Source organism: Hyaena hyaena, unplaced genomic scaffold (genome assembly GCF_003009895.1).
Source record: "Hyaena hyaena isolate Hyena2069 unplaced genomic scaffold, ASM300989v1 scaffold_13, whole genome shotgun sequence".
NCBI lineage: Eukaryota > Metazoa > Chordata > Mammalia > Carnivora > Hyaenidae > Hyaena > Hyaena hyaena.
The window spans coordinates 2124529-2141816 of record NW_024080645.1 but is presented as its reverse complement, the minus strand read 5'-3'; the positions used below and the strand labels follow the sequence as shown (position 1 = coordinate 2141816).

The window sequence follows — 17288 nt, the reverse complement described above, 5'->3', positions numbered from 1 at the left end:
AGGAAAGGGCAGAGAGGGGGGAGACACAGAATCCAAAGCAGGCTCCAGGCTCTGAGCTGTCAGCACAGAGCCCAACGTGGGGCTTGAACTCACCAGCAGTGAGACCGTGACTGCAGCTGAAATCGGATGCTTAACTGACTGAGCCACCCAGGCGCCCTGTAATTTCCTAAGTGATAATATTAGGAGCATCTCTTGTTCTAAGATTGGTCTTTGACCTCTGCTCCTGACACAGGGCTCTTGAAACCCTTGTAATTTCCTGGATCATAGAAGTATCTTAGTCTAAATTTTTCTTTTAATGTTTATTTTTCTGAGAGAGAGAGAGAGACAGACAGAGACAGAGGGAGACAGAGTGCAAACCGGCGAGGGACAGAGAGAGAGGGAGACACAGAATACGAAGCAGGCTCCAGGCTCTGAGCTGTCGGCACAGAGCCCAACGCGGGGCTCTAACCCACGAAATGTGAGATCATGACCTGAGCTGAAGTTGGACGCTTAACTGACTGAGCCACCCAGGCGCCCCAGGAGTGTCTTATTCTAATGAGGTGACTCCGGTTGGGCACCTGGATGGGGGTCGGTCATCAGAAAGACCAAGCCATGACTACAAGCTTGGAATTTTCAGCTCCCCACCCCCACCCCCCATCTTTTCTTGAGGAGGGAGAAGTGCTGAAGATAGAGCTAATGATCAGTCATGACCAGGAAGTGAACCCCCAATAAAATCCAAAGCTATGGGGTTCTCCAAGCAGGAGAACTCAGCAGGTCCCAGGAGAGGGGTGCAGGCCATGGAAACTGTGCGCCCCTCCCCTCTCCGTCGCCCTGCACATCTCTTGCACCTGATGCTCAGCTGTATCCCTTATCATATCCTTTTATAATAAACCGTAAACCTAAGTAACTGTTTCCCTGAGTTCTGAGCCGCTCTAGCAAATCAATTGAACCCAAGGAGGGGTCATTGGAACCTCTGATCAATAGCTGGTCATTCAGAAGCACAGGTGACAACCTGGACGTGCAAGTGGCATCCGAAGGGTGTGCCTGGTGAGGGAGGGGGCCGTCTTGAGGACTGAGCCCTTAACCTGCAGGATGTGACTCTATCCCCAGCTAGACAGCGCCAGAAGTGAGTTAAATGGTAGGACTTTCGCCTTGTGTCCCAGAGAATTGTTCCCAAACCACGCACGTTTGGTGACTGGAAGCATCAGAAGCGTGAGTGCTTTGTGTGAGTGGTAAAGGGCACTGGCGAGGAAGAAAGACCCGGCAGGGAAGGACTGTTTGTTTCCCACCATCCCCCTCCCACGGTGTGGAAAACAGAGTTTTTTCTTTTTAACTTCTAAGTTCTCAGAGTTTTGCTCAGAGATTATGATCTATATCATTTCTAGGCGTCGGCAAGTATATTGAGGTTTCTTGATCAGTTTTTGTTAGTGTTTTGTGTGTGACTGAAAAACAAGAATTGCATTCTCTCCTCGAGGGATGCAAAACTCTCTCTAGACTCATTAGATCAAATCTGTTCATTGTGTTGTTCAGACCTTTAATATCTTTGCTGAATAGTTTTCTGCATGACCTACCAATAGTCAAGAGAGACGTGATGAAGCGTCCCACTTTGATGGAGGCACACGTAAGAATTTCTAAGTCTTTATCAGTATTCGCTTTATGTACTTTATTAGGTGCATATACATTTTAAATTGCTATGTCTTCTTGGAGAATTATGTTATTATCCTGACACAGTGACCTTCTCCACCTCTGATCATGCTCTTTGTCTTAAAGACTATTTTACCTGGGGCACCTGGGTGGCTTGGTCAGTTAAACATTGGACTCTTAAATTTTTTTTAATGTTTATTCATTTCCTGAGAGAGAGTGTGTGTGTGAACAAGGGAGGGGCAGAGAAAGAGGGAGACAGAGACACAGAATCTGAAGCAGGCTCCAGGCTCTGAGCTATCAGCACAGAGCCCGACATGAGGCTCGAACCCACGAACCGCAAGATCATGACCTGAGCTGAAGTCAGGCACTTAACTGACTGAGCCACCCAGGTGCCCCTAAGCATTGGACTCTTAAGCATCTCAGTTCAGGTCTTGATCTCATGGTTTTGAGTTCAAGCCCGGTGTTGGGCTCTGTGCTGAGTGTGAAGCCTACTTAAAACAAACAAACAAAAAATAATATTTTATCTAATATTAATATTATTACTGCTACCTTTTAGTTTACATTTGCCTGATAAGCCTTTTCCCATCCTTTATCTGCCGTTTGTGCATCCTTATATCTTAGGTGACATTTTATATAAATAGCATTTTGGATCTTAAAAATCTAGTATTTCTTTCTTTATCTTTTTTTTATGTTTATTTTTGAGAGAGAGAGAGACAGAGACAGAGACAGAGAGACAGAGCACAAGCAGGGGAGGGGCAGAGAGAGACAGAGACACATAATCCAAAGCAGGCTCCATGCTCTGACCTGTCAGCACAGAGCCTGATTTAGTGTATGAACCCACGAACTGTGAGATCATGACCTGAGCCAAAGTTAGACACTTGGATGACTGAGCCACCCAGGCACCCCTTTTATCTTTTTGTTTTAATGTTTTTTATTTATTTTGAGTGGGAGAGAGAGCACAAGCAGGGGAGGAGAAGAGAGAGAGACAGAGACAGAAAGAAGCTCAAGCAGGCTCTGCATGGTCAGTGCAGAGTCCTACATGGGGCTCGATCTCATGAACTGTGAGATTATGACCTGAGCCAAAACCAAGAGTCGGTTGCTTAACCAACTGAGCCACCCAGGTGCCTTCCGTCTTAATCTTTAAAATTTTTTTAAAATTATTAATATAATTGGATGTGATCCTGCCAACTTAAGATTATTTATTTCAATTTTTTTGTTTCCTTTTATTTCCTTCTTGTTTTCTTACAAAAATTGACATCCATATGTCCTCCCCATCCCCCTCACCCCTGCACCATATGACAACAGCCTCATCATATTAATAATATGGTTGGGTTTACCTTTTAGTTTCATCTTAAAAGATTCTTGAACTTTATTTTGGGAGAGAGAGGGGGCATGCGTGCACGCGCACACACACACACACACACACACACACACAGTCAGGGAGGGGCAGAGAGGAAGAGAGAATCCCAAGCAGTCTCTTCACCATAAACTGTGAGATCATGACCTCACCTGAAATCGAGAGTTGGACAGTCAACTGACTGAGCCACGCTGGCGCCCCTTAAAATTTTTTTAAAGACAAGTTTGATCACTTTCAATTCTTATATCTCTTGCAGCATCTGTTAGATATGCTTCTCTTATACAAATACTTTATGCAAAAGTATTTCTAGTGTGAAACTTTCTGTGCTAAATCATCTCAGGGTTGGTGTACCTCGTGATATTTTTTATCATGTCCATCTATTTAAATGAAAGTTAGACTGGATGTAAAATTTTATGTTTCTAAATCCTTTTCCTTCAGTAGTTTGAAAAGAAGACTCTTTTGCCATTTTGCATCCAGTACTGGTATTGAAAAGTTGATGGAATTGGGGCGCCTAGGTGGCTCAGTAGGCTAACGTCCGACTGTTGATTTCAGCTCAGGTCCTGATCTCACAGTTCATGGGTTTGAGCCCCACCTCAGGCTCCATGCTAATAGCATGAAGCCTGCTTGGGATCCTCTCTCCCTCTCTCTCTGCCCCTCCCCCTGCTCTCTCTCCAAAATGAATAATAAAACTTAAGAAAAAAAAAAGTTGATGTAACTCTGATCTTGGTTCCTTTGATAAAATCTGTTCTTTTTCCTGTAAAATTTCAAGTTTCTGTTTTGTCTTCGACGTTCTCAAATCTCACTATTATTTCTCTCCCTGTGGGTTTTTCTCATCTCTCTTCTGTGGTCCTCGTGACCCGCTTCGATCTGAAATCTTTCTTCTTAGTGTAATTCCAGTGAATTCGTCTCTATTTTTTTTTTCAGTTATTTCCTCCTCTCTGTTTCCCCCCTTTTCTAGAGTTTCATCTATTTTTTTTTCTGTTTCTGTTTTCAGTGGGCTGTACTTTTCTGCAGTGGGCCAAACACTGTCCTCCCAAAGACAGCCACCTCCTAATCCCCAGAACCTGCGACTGTATTACTTTACTTGGCAGAGGGGAGTGAAGGCTGCGGATGGACTTCAGGTTGCTAATCAGCTGATCTTAAAATAGGAAGATTATCCTGGATTATCCAGGTGGGGCCAACGCAATAATGGGGGGCCCTAAATGTCAAAGAGGCAAGCAGGAAGGGCACGCTGGGGTGAGGAGGCGTGAGACAGACTCACCTCTGCGAGAATGGAGGGCCAGGAGCCTGGGGACGGGGGCGCCTCTCCAGGCTGGGAAAGGCAAGGAAGTAGATTCTACCCTAGAGCCTCTGGGGGGAATGCAGCTCTGCCCATATCTTGATTGTAGCCCAGTGAAACCCATTTTGGACTTTGAGCCTTCTGGAACTGTAAGCTAACAAATTTGTGTTTGAGGCCACTAACTTTGCGGTAATTTGTCACAGGCGCAATAGGAAACTAATATACTTAAAAAAAACAACAACAGCCAAACGAATACACTTAACAAATTGTTTTGCTTGTTTCTTTTTCTTTCTTAGGGAAATTTATTATATTTAAATTTATTATATATATTTTTTATGTTTTTCAGTAAGCTCCACACCCTATGTGGGGTTTGAACTCACGACCATGAGATCAAGAGTCTCAAGCTCTACCTATTGAGCCAGCCACCTGCCTCTCTTGCTCTCACCCCTCTTTTTCTACCATTTGTTGGCTTGATCGCATTTTATTTATTCTATATTTTCTTACTGATGGTGTGCAGGATCTATATCCCATTTTTGTGATTCTGGCGGTTAACCTTAACGTGTTCACCCTTCTGCAACATCGTGTGTGTGCTTAGTGTTAGGGTCCAATCATTGTGCAAGTCTTGTTATGAAAAATAGTGGGCTCCCCCTTCCTCCCCCCTACCATTTCCTCCTCCCCAGCAGAAACCACTTTCACTCCTAGAGCTGGTTCTTCTCATATTCACTTCTTTATCTCTAAATAGTATGCGTGTACCACTCCTTTGTGATTTTTCACTTTTGGTCATCATCTGTTGACTTTCCATTGGAGAGGATAAAGATTGAACTCTCCCATCAGCACGCATCACACACACACACACACACACACACACACGCACACACACACACACACCCGTCTTCCCAGTCCTCCCAAGCCAGCAGGAGGTAGAAGAATGAAAGAATAAACTTTGGTATGTTCTCATAGCCATGGAAATGCATGAACTATATAGCTCCAGGCAACGACGGACATGAAACTCGACAGCCTAATGATTAGGAGAAAAGCACGTCTCAGATGACAGAACAGAGTGACAATATTTTTTATATAAGATTCTAAACTAAGTAAAACAAAACTATCCGTGTTCAGACACCCACGTATGTGATAAAATCATTTTTACATTTATTTATTTATTTTGAGAGAGACCGAGACAGTGTATGTGGAGGGGAGGCAGAGAGAGAGGGAGAGAGAAAGTCCCAAGCAGGCTCCAAACTGTCAGTGCAGAGCCCGATGCAGGGCTCCAACTCACAAAACCATGAGCTCATGACCTGAGCCGAAAGAAAGAGTCAGACGCTCAACTGACTAAGCCATCCAGGCGCCCCAATGATAAAACCATTTTTTAAAGTTTATTTATTTTGAGAGAGAAAGAGAGAGCAAGCACAGAGGAGGGGCAGAGAGAGAGGCAGAGTGGGAGAATCCCAAGTAGGAGCTTGGAATTGTCAGCGTGGAGCCAACATGGAGCTCTAACCTTAGGAATTGTGAGATCATGACCTGAGCTAAAGCCAAGACCAGGATGCTTAACCGACTGAGCCACCCAGATGCCCCAATAACCATATTTTAAAAAGCAAAGAATGATAAACCCGAATTTCAGGATGGCGGCCACCTTCCATTGGGGGGTGCCGGGGTAGGGGAATCAAGGAGGCCGCAGATAGTTGTGGCTCACTGGCTGCTGGGTTCATGGGAGCTCATGATGAAAACGATGCACGCTGCGTACATAGACGCAAGTCCAAGTGAACCAAATGCGAGAACACGCGTGAGCTGCGGGATGATAGTGTGTTCTCGGCTCTGTAAAAGTGTTCGCAGTGGTACTGTGCTTCACAGCAAAACTTCTGGAACATTTCATCAAGTTACATTGTTCTGTAGATAATTTTCGTGGTTTTCTGGGTCTGGGCTAATTGTTGGACCTTTGGATCTCCTGGATTGATCCTCTGGGTTCTGTCTTCTTCTTTCTCCTTGTCCCTTCCTCTACTTGCTGTGAGATTTTGTCCACCTTAATTTCTAATTCTACACCTCTACAGTCATGGTTTTAACTTCCAGAAGCTTATTTTTTATTCCCAAATGTCCCTTTTCTATGGTGTCCTTTTTTCTTTCCTTTCCTTTCCTTTCCTTTCCTTTCCTTTCCTTTCCTTTCCTTTCCTTTCCTTTCCTTTCCTTTCCTTTCCTTTCCTTTCCTCTCCTTACCTTTTCTTTTCTTTTCCCTTTCTTTTCTTTTCTTTCTTTCTTTCTTTCTTTCTTTCTTTCTTTCTTTCTTTCTTTCTTTCTTTCTTTCTTTCGTGGACCCAGTTTTCCTTTCTTTAAGGATTTCTTTTTTATTCATAAAATTGTTTTTAATGTTTAGTTTTGAGAGAGAGAGAGTGCCATCGTAGAGGGGCAGAGAGAGAGGGAGACACAGAATCTGAAGAAGTTTCCATCTCTGTCAGCAAAGAACCTGACGCAGGGCTCAAACCTATGAACCATGAGATCATAACCTGAGCCAAAGCCGGACACTTAACCCACTGAGCCATCCAGGTGCCCCATTTTTGTTTTACCCTTGGTGTCCTGAAATATCACCACACTGCCTCTTGGTGTAGATCAGTTTTTCTTCCTTTTTGATTGAATTATCTTTCTGCTATATGCATACTTCATGTTTTAAGTGTGTCCATTCTGACTTTGAGGGTTGTTTTTTCTAACATTCGATTTCCCTTTTTGCCAAAATCTCTCTTATTTTTGAATGCAAATTTCTCCTTTTATCCATCTGAGGGTATTATATATAAGTCATCTAAAGTCTTATGGTTTCTTCTGCTTGCTGGGTTTAGGATCTCTGATTCGATGTGTTGTTAATCCTCAAATAGTTTTTGACTCTTGGGTTTGTGATTGTCTTTGTGTTTGAGGCTTCCTTTTAGCTTCCCCAGAAGACTCCGGCAATGGGCTATAGATAGGTGTTCCTCACCTCTTGCTTCCTAACAAAACCCTGATTGTGTTTGGGCGGCCATATGCCCAGCCAGCTCAGGGGACAGATCCTGATTATACTAAATTGCCTGGAATTCCAGTGCTTCTCTTTCCCAGCCTCCCCTGCAGCTAAGTCTGCCATGTGACAGACTTCTATCCGGTAAGATATAAGCGAAAGCCTACTGAGAAATTTCTGGGAAATCTTTTACTTACTGTAAAAGGGACACTTGTATGAAGAAAAGTCAATGATACTACCTCTTTCCCTTTCTTCCTTCCTTTGACATAGATGTGATACCTGGAGCACAGCAGCCATTATGCGACCATGAGGCAGCTGTACACTAAGGACGGCGAAGTGGAAAGTCTGAAATCTGTTTTGCGGACAGCTTTAATTGAGTCAGAGCCGCCAACCCTGAAAGCACCTTGAGACATCCTGTGATGTGATTTAATGAAATGTCTTTTTGGCTTGAGCCACTGTTAGTCATATTTGCCATTACTTGTTAAAGATTTCTGATAAATGTGGCCAGTGTGTGAACGCTATTTCCTACCTCCTGACCCCAGGGATTATGGCAGAGGGATGGAAGACTACTGGGTGGGCAGGACCAGGAGCCTATGTCTACGACCAAAGAGGCTCCTCGCTCCGAAGTGTTGATGGGCTTCCTGACCACAGGCATCATTTGTAAGCTCACCTTAACTACTGACGGCAGCCAGATGCCTCTGTTGTTCTCTTCCTGGCACAAGAAGGGGGAGGAAACCAGAGAGCCAGCCTCCCGTCCTTACTGTGGTGCCTCAACAAACCCGCTTCAAGTAGCGCCTGGGCTCCTTTCTGTTTCCTGTCTCTGCCATTTCTGAGCTTAGAGCATCTCGGCTGCTCCTGACTTCTATAGCCGTCTTCTCTTGCGTGTGGCTTACGCTGTGGTTTCCTCCTTCAATCTAGCCTCACTCTCCTTCTGTCTTTCAAGAGATCCTGATCGTGTCTGGTCTACTGAGAGCACTTGTATTCCACCGTCCCCACAGTGTGCACATGTGTGTGCCTGTGAGTGTGCTCCTCATGCCTGAGCCAATAGCGATGGTGTAGACTCAGGAGAAAAAAAAAATAGCCTTGCTGTTAAACATCTAAACCCTCTTCTAGGAATCTATCTGAAGAAATAGCAGAATTGTAATCAAAGTTTTCTATTCAAGAATTTTCTTTCCAGCATCATGTATGAAATGAAGAGGATTAAGGTCCCAGAAAGTGTTAGAATCTTTCCAAGAACGTGATTTTGTTTCTGTTTGACTGGAAGCACCCATCTGCCTAGAGGTGGACGAGGAGGTATGAGAAAGAGAAATATTAAGGTTTACTACAATTCGTTGTTTTCTAAGACTCACATTTCTTTGAAATTGGGTGTGTCTTATAATCAGTGTTGGCGGATAGTAGCTGTTGGCTAGGCAGCTGTGGTCACAAGGTTGTCATTGTCTGTGTAGATAGCAACTTGGTCTGAAAACCTCTTATTAATACCTCCTGTAAGGTTTTTAGAAGGCTGGGGATTTTTAGAAGGAGGGGCGACTTCACAGCTTAGTCAATTAAGTGTCTGACTTTGGTTCATGTCATGATCTCACGGTTCGTGAGTTCAAGCCCCACATCAGGCTCTGTGCTGACAGCTCAGAGCCTGGAGCCTGCTTCAGATTCCATGTCTCCCTCTCTCTCTGTTCCTCTCCCGCTTGCACTCCGTCTCTCTCTCAAAAATAAATAAAGATTAAAAAACAAAAAAGGCTGGGGAGGCGCAGCCTTAAAACTTATAGGATGGTGGGGTCACCAAGGGGGCTCAGTCTGTTAAGCAGCTGACCCTTAGTTTTGGCTCAGGTTATGATCTCACAGTTCGTGAGTTCAAGCCTGCACGGGGCTGTGCGCTGACAGCACAGAGCCTGCTTGGGATTCTCTGTCTCCCTCTCTCTCTGCCCCTCCCCCCTTGCTCTCTATCTCTCTCAAAAAGAAATAAATAAAGTTAAAAAAAACCTTGCAGGTTGGATGTCAGCAGTGTGGAAGAAAATTCCAGAGGCAGTGGCAGATCTCTTACTTAATCTCCTGGTTAAGAGATCCCACGTCAACGAGTCTTGATGCACAGACAACAACTTTGAGCTGCAAAGGGATTCCAGAGGACCCTCTGCATCCGTCTCTTCTGTGAGGAAGTTTTAGGAATACTTTCCAATTTATTCCTCTTCTATTCTTCCTTTGACCTACACCCAGGAGTGATAGGTGACAAAAATGCGTGTCTCCATAAATCTGACATGAGCTTTTTCAAGAAGTAGAAATCAAAATTCTAAATTGTAAGAAAGCATTGTTTCTCATTCAATTGGAAGCTTGTTTTCCTTTCTCGAGAGGACCTAAAATAACAGTGCATCTTACAACCGAGGGCATCCACTTCAGCCAAATGCAAAATTACAGAAAGAATGAAGAGAGAAAGAAGGAATTACTACCCAGCTCCTGACATTCAGAATAGACTTACACAGCAAGACATGAGCCTTGCAAAACGGGCGTCTGTCTTAAAAGAAAAGATCTTCTAAATTATTTTCCTTTGATCCTAGACGCCCCCGCACCCCCCCTTCATCAGCATTTCAACAGCCAATCTCAGAGGACTCAGCTGTGGGGTCCTCCCTTAGCGCAGAAGACAAGCCTTCCAGCTCTGGAAGGGAGGAGGCTTCGCTGCTCTAGACGTGGGTGGCGTAGGGGAGTGGGGGGGCGAGCCTGGGGAAGTCGGCCTGTGCAGGGCCCTGGGCAAAGTAAGAAGATGAAAGCAATGGGGTGAGCGAGCCAGCCAGGCAGAAATATGAGCAGAGGTAGGTAAGTCCGTGACTCACAGCACCGGTGATGGAAGCTGCTTTGCTTTGCCCCTCTTCCTGCTTGGAGCCCTTGGAGAAAGCCACCTGCAGAAAGCCCCAGAACTCTCCCAGGCACAGTCCTGGGTGGAGGGGCCTTGCGTGGAGGGGCCCTGCGTCTGGCACCCCCGCCTCTGTATTGCCCCAGAATGGGATCCAGGCATAGCTAAGAGGGAGCCGTGGAGTTGCTGGAGGGGATCACTGTGATGTGACATCACCCAGGAATCTGAAGGGACCGGAGGAAACCCACGGCCAAGGAGCCTGAGCCTGCCTTCTGCCCCTGCCTCTGGGATCCCAGAAGCCACCCTCCTTCCCCTTCCCCTTCGAAGGCTCCATCTTGTCAGTAGTGGATGACTGGCCGTTTTCTCTTCGACTGAGCCTCACACATAAGGATTATTGGATGCGACTAATTGAAAGGGCACTTTTTTTCCACACTAGCCAGAGACTAGGACATGGGGAGACCAGAAAAATATGAAAGAGCTGCATTTTTTCTTCACCGCCTCCCCCCGGATAGAGTTGCATTTCAAGGCCCTTTTGGGGTGCCTGGTGGCTCAGTTGATTGAGCCTCCAATTCCATTTCGGCTCAGGTCATGATCTCTTCGTTCTTAGGATCAAGCCCCATGTCAGGCTCTGTGCTGATAGTGCACAGCCTGCCTGGGATTCTCTCTGTCCCTCTCTCTCTCTGTCCCTTCCCTGCTTGAGCTCTTTCTCTCTCTCAAATAAATAAACATTAAAAAAAAGGTAAAAAACCCGACAGCGAACACTGCGCTGGGAATCTCCACACATCGGTTCTACTTGGCGTTCCTCTGCCCAATGTGGGGGCTTCTAGTCTAGGGAAGAAATAGGTTTAATCCCTTCCTAGAAGCAGGCGAGTTTTAGGTGCTCTGGGCAAATTAGTCACCCGTGGGGGAGCAGCAGAGGCTCATCAGTTGGAAAAGGACCCTCCTTACTATTCTGGAATGTGAGTCTGGCAATAAAAGGGAAGCCCCTTAAGGAGACCTTGCTTCAAGAGTGGGGGCTGGTTCCTGTCACTCAGATTTGTACCTTAGCGTGGAGATTCCTGCTGGGCATGGAGAGACCTGCCTGGGAGCCCAGCATCACCGTGCCCTAAGCCTTGAAGGTCAAGTGTCACCCCAGGGACTCTAATCTGTCTAGAACACACCTAGGAAAATAAGTGTGGGAGGAGAATTCAAGGTTAAATTGAGAAGAGTTGCAAAGGGGAACTTGCCCTTTTGGTTACTGGCCTATCTCATAGAACTACAAAAATTAAAACGGCATGGTGCTGCACAGACCCATCGGTGGGCCAGAATAAAGAGCCAAAGGAGGGGACTGGGGGGCTCAGTGGGTTGAGCGTCCGACTTCAGCTCAGGTCATGATCTCACACTTCGTGGGTTCGAGCCCTGCGTTGGACTCTGTGCTGACAGCTCAGAGCCCAGAGCCTGCTTCAGATCCTGTATTTCCCTCTCTCTCTGCCCCTCCCCCACTCACGCTCTGTCTCTCTCTCTCTCTCAAAGAATTTAAAAAATTTTAAAAATTAAAAAAAAGAGCCAAGGGGGAAAAAAGAATAAAAAGCCAAGAAATATTTGTGAGTATCTATATGAAAAGAAAAGGAAAGGGGGGAAAAGAAGAGAACAAAGGTGGCATTTCAAGTAGGGATGTATTTAGTTCTGACTATAATGACAGATTGGAGGTTGGCAATATCAGGAGCTGCTATAGATGAATAAGAATTAGCTCATATTTAGTAACTGTGGACTCCATGGCTTACGTACATGCTTTCAAACACCCTCTTTGCTTTGGTCTTCTATTCTGGTTTTATTTTGGGTCTTGATTTTTTAATATTTACTTACATATTTTTATTTTTTTATTTTTTATTTTTTTTAATATTTTTATTTATTTCTAGGAGAGAGAGAGAGAGAGAGAGAGAGACAGCGTGAGCAGGGGAGGGTCAGAGAGAGAGGGAGTCACAGACTCTGAAACAGGCTCCAGGCTCTGAGCTGGCAGTCAGCACAGAGCCCGACGCGGGGCTCGAACCCACGAACTGTGAGATCATGACCTGAGCCGAAGTCGGACGCTCAACCGACTAAGCCACCCAGGCGCCCCTACTTACATATTTTTAAACATATGTTAAGTGGTTTAGTTTTTTCTTTTTTAAATCATTTATTATTATTATTTTTAATCATGATAAGAATACTCGTTAATCGCCATCCCCTATTCCCGCCACCTTCCCCCACCTCCCCTCTGGAGGGCTCCCCTTTCTTCACATCCTTGTCAACACCTGTTGATGTTGTTTTGTTGTTGATTTTAGCCATTCTGACAGGTGTGAGGTGATATCTCAGTGCGGTTTTGATTTGCATTTCCCTGATGATGAGTGATGGGGAGTATCTGTTCTTGTGTCTGTCGGCCATCCGGACGTCTTATTTGGAGAAATGTCTGTTCATGTCTTCTGCCCATTTTTAAATTCGATTATTTGTTTTTTGAGGATTGAGTTTTCTAAATTCTTTATAGATTTTGAATCCTAACCCTTTATAGGATGTGTAATTCGCAAATACCTTCTCCTGTTCAGTAGGTTACCTTCTAGTTTTGTTGTTTGCTTTGCTGTGCAAACATATGTTACTGTGATGTAGTCCCAGTAACTTATTTTTGCTTTTGTTTCCCTTGCCTCAGGAGGCATAGCTAGAAAAATGTTACTAGTGTAATAATTTCTCTAGCCAGTGTTAGAGAAATTACTGCCTGTGTTCTCTTCTAGGATTTTTATGGCTTCAGGTCTCACATTTAGCTCTTTAATCCATTTTGGGTTTTTATGTATTGTGAAAGAAAGTGGTCCCATTTCATTCTTTTGCATGTGGCTGTCCAGTTTTCCCAACACCATTTGTTGAAGAGACTGTCTTCTTCCCATTGGATAGTCTTGCCTCCTGTGTTGAAGATTAATTGACCGTATAATCATGGCTTTGTTTCTGGGTTTTATCTTCTATCCCATTGATCTATGTGTCTACTTTTGTGTCAGTACCATACTGTTTTGATGACTACAACTTCATAATGTAACTCGAAGCCCAGAATTGTGATGCCTCCAGCTTTGCTTTTCTTTTTCAAGGTTGATTTTGTGGTCTTTTGTGGTTCCAAACAAATTTTAGGATTGCTTGTTCTAGCTCTGTGAAGAATGCTGTTGGTATTTTGATAGGGGTTGCATTAAATGTTTAGATTGTTTTGGGTAGCATTTCATCAATGCTTGTTCTTCAAGGGCACCTGGCTGGTTTAGTTGGTGGAGCATTCAACTCTTGATCTTGGGGTTGTGAGTTCAATCCCCACATTAGGTGTAGAGATTACTTAAAAATAAAATCTTTAGGGAACTTTCCAGAACGCTCGGTGACAAGTGGAGGAGTGGTGGCTGCCCAGCAACGCCAACACGCTCCTTCCTGCTCCCTCACACCGGCCTCGGCCTGCTCACCAGCTATAGAAAATGGTGAGAGATAGAAACTATTTACTGTGTTTTGGGGGTCCAACCCAATGCCACCCAGGAAGAATTGAAAAAGGCTTATAGGAAACTGGCTTTGAAGTACCACCCTGATAAGAATCCAAATGAAGGAGAGAGGTTTAAACAGATGTCTCAAGCTTATGAAGTGCTCTCGGGTGCAAAGGAAAGGGAATTATGTGACAAAGGAGGAGAACAGGGAACCAAAGGAAGGTGGAGCTGGGGGAAGTTTCGGCTCCCCGATGGACATCTTTGATACGTTTTTTGGAGAAGGGGAGAGGATGCAGAGAGAAAGGAGAGGTAAAAATGTTGTCCATCAGTTCTCTGTAACCTTGGAAGATTTATGTAATGGTGCAATAGGAAAACCAGGCCTGCAAAAGAATGATTTGTGACAAATGTGAAGGCCGAGGTGGTAAGAAAGGAGCAGTAGAATGTTGTTCCCATTGCCGAGGTACTGGAGTCCAAGTCAGAACTCGTCAGATAGGACCTGGAATGGTTCAGCAAATCCAGTCTGTGTGCATGGAGTGCCAGGGCAACAGGGAAGAGATCAGTCCTAAAGATGGATGTAAAAGCTGCAATGGAAGGAAGATAGTTCGAGAAAAGAAGTTTCTAGAAGTTCATATTGACAAAGGCATGAAAGATGACCAGAAGATAAACATTCCATGGTGAAGGAGACCAAGAACTGGGACTGGAGCCAGGCGATATTATCATTGTTTTGGATCAGAAGAACCGTGCTGTTTTTACTCGGCAAGGAGAGGATCTTTTCATGTGTATGGAAATCCACCCGGTGGAAGTACTTGTGCGGCTTTCAAAAGACAATATCTAGGGGCGCCTGGGTGGCTTAGTCGGTTAAGCGTCCGACTTTCACTTAGGTCATGATCTCACGGTTCGTGGGTTCGAACCCCGTGTCAGGCTCTGTGCTGACTGCCAGCTCAGAGCCTGGAGCCTGTTTCAGTCTGTGACTCCCTCTCTCTCTGACCCTCCCCTGCTCACGCTGTCTCTCTCTCTCTCCTAGAAATAAATAAAAAACATTAAAAAAAAAAAAAGACAATATCTACTCTGGACCTCACCTCTCACCCAGGTCAGATTTTCAATCATGGAGATATCAAGTGTGCGCTAGATGAAGACATGCCAATTTATCATAGACCATATGAAAAAGGTCACCTAATCATTGAATTTAAGGTCAGCTTTCCTGAGAATGGCTTTCTCTCTCCTGATGAACTCTCTTTGCTGGAAAAACTCCTACCTGAGAGGAAGGAAGTAGAAGAGAATGATGAAATGGACCAGGTAGAACCGGTGGACTTTGATTCAAATCAGGAAAGATGGTGCCATTACAATGGAGAAGCCAATGATGGTGATGAACATCATCTTACGGGTGGTGTTCGGTGTCAGACCTCTTAATGGAGCCGGTAACTAACACTGCTGGCATTTTATATGCGGTAGTGAATGAGTGAAAGACTATAATCATAGCTCACTACTTCCTATTGCTTGCTTTTGTTCTAATATTGAACTATAGTAGTGTTTTAAAAGTTAAATGGAGAATAAACTTAAATATAAAAGCTCTGACTTTGCCCTGTATGATGACTTCAGTGTGCAAGATAAGTTTAATATGTATAAAAACTACTTAAAAAGGGGCCCCTGGGTGGCTCAGTCAGTTAAGCGTCCGACTTCAGCTCAGGTCATGATCTCACGGTTCGTGGGTTCGAGCCCCGCGTCAGGCTCTGTGCTGACAGCCAGCTCAGAGCCTGGAGGCTGTTTCAGATTCTGTGTCTCCCTCTCTCTCTGACCCTCCGCTGCTCACGCTGTCAATCTCTCTCACAAATAAACAAAACATTTAAAAATATTTTTTAAAAACTACTTTAAAAAAATCTCCCCTGGCATTTGTTACATCATACCTCCTAATTGGTTCCGTCTCCATGTGCAGGAAACAGCTTAGGCTGAAATGCTAGGTGTATGTACTGACTTCAGCGTATGACCCTTAATTGTTAAGCTGTGTAGTTAAAATCTGTGTTTAATTGGCAATCAGAAAAAGCACTTAATTTGTAGAGAAGTATTGGTCTGTAGTTCTATTAAGTGGGATTCATTGTGATGCTTCTGCATTTAATTTATTACCTCAGCTGTTACTTGAAGATTGCATGCTGTGTAATTTGGCCTGTGGTATCGGTGATAGAAAGGATACTTTAGTTTTTAATGTTCATTTATTTCTGAGAGAGAGAGAGAGAGAGAGAGAGAGAGAGAGTGTGTGTGTGTGTGTGTGTGTGTGTGTGTAAGAGAGCGACACAGAATCCGAGGCAGGCTCCAGGCTCGAAGCTTTCAGCACAGAGCCCGACGCAGGGCTCAAACTCATGAAACATGAGATCATGACCTGAGCCGAAGTCAGACACTCCAGCGACTGAGTCACCCCGGTGGTCCAGAAAGGATACCTTTTTAAAAAGGGGTTTATCATAATACGCTGCTGTTTGAGGGCTTGCAACTGTAGAATTGCATTCCCTTCTGCTATGCCATCTTTTAAAAATGTGTGTGTGTGTGTGTGTGTGTGTGTGTGTGTGTGTGTATACACAAACATATATCAATCAGTCCTGTTTACACATTTTTCCTTCTCTTTGGACCATGGTAAGCTTCAGAGTAGCGACTTCGAGAGCAGGGTGACTTAGAGTGAAGAGACATTGATTGACATGGAGGAGTTAATTTGCATGTATGAGATGGGAAGGTGTTTTTTTAGGTATGTTACAGGCTTACTTGGAACCATTTAACTTACTCTCTGAAGTAACTTATAATTTAATGTTGGTAGTATAGCAAATTATGGTGAATAGCTTTAATTGTATGTTCAACAGTCATGTTCTCAAGCTTAAATCTGGATATCAGAATTAAGCAACTCTTGAAATGTTTGAATGTCTCCTTAATATACTGATTACAGGGGCGCCTGGGTGGCTCAGTCGGTTAAGCATCTGACATCCACTCAGGTCATGATCTCACAGTTTGAATGTGAGCCGTGCGTTGGGCTCTGTGCTGACAGCTCAGACCCTGGAGCCTGCTTCAGATTCTGTCTCCCTCTTTCTCTGTCCCTCCCCCACTTACAATCTGTTTCTCTCTCTCTCTCAAAATAAATAAACATTAAAAAAATTTTAATATACTGATTATAAAGCAAAAATAAACAAAATCTTTAAAAATTGTTTTGTTCTGGGGCGCCCGGGTGGCGTAGTTGGTTAAGCGTCCGACTTTCGCTCGGGTCATGATCTCGCGGTTCGTGGGTTCGAGCCCCGCGTCGGGTTCTGTGCTGGCTGCCAGCTCGGAGCCTGGAGCCTGTTTCAGTCTGTGACTCCCTCTCTCTCTGACCCTCCCCTGCTCACGCTGTCTCTCTCTCTCTCTCCTAGAAATAAAAAAAAAAAAAAAAAAATTGTTTTGTTCTTCCAACCCATGAACGTGGAATGTCTTTCCATGTCTTTGGGTCACCCTGAATTTCTTTGATTTGTGTTTTATAGTTTTCACAGCACAGGTCTTTCACGTTTTTAGTTAAGTTTATTCCTAGATATTTTATTGGTTTTGGTGCAATTGTAAATGGGATTGTTTTCTTAATTTCACTTTCTGCTGCTTCATTATTCATGTATAGGAGTGCAGTGGATTTCTGTACATTGATTTTATATCCTGTGACTTTACTGAATTCATTTATCAGTTCTAGTGGCTATTTGGTAGTCTTTAGGGTTTTTCTATATAGAGTATCATATCATCTGCAAATAGAGTTTTACTTC

The 17288-nt window shown here is 44.3% G+C and overlaps 1 pseudogene; it reads left to right on the top strand.

Moving 5' to 3' along the window:
- Nucleotides 1-7539: 7539 nt before the first annotated feature.
- Nucleotides 7540-14940, top strand: LOC120219818 (annotated as a pseudogene).
- Nucleotides 14941-17288: the final 2348 nt, after the last annotated feature.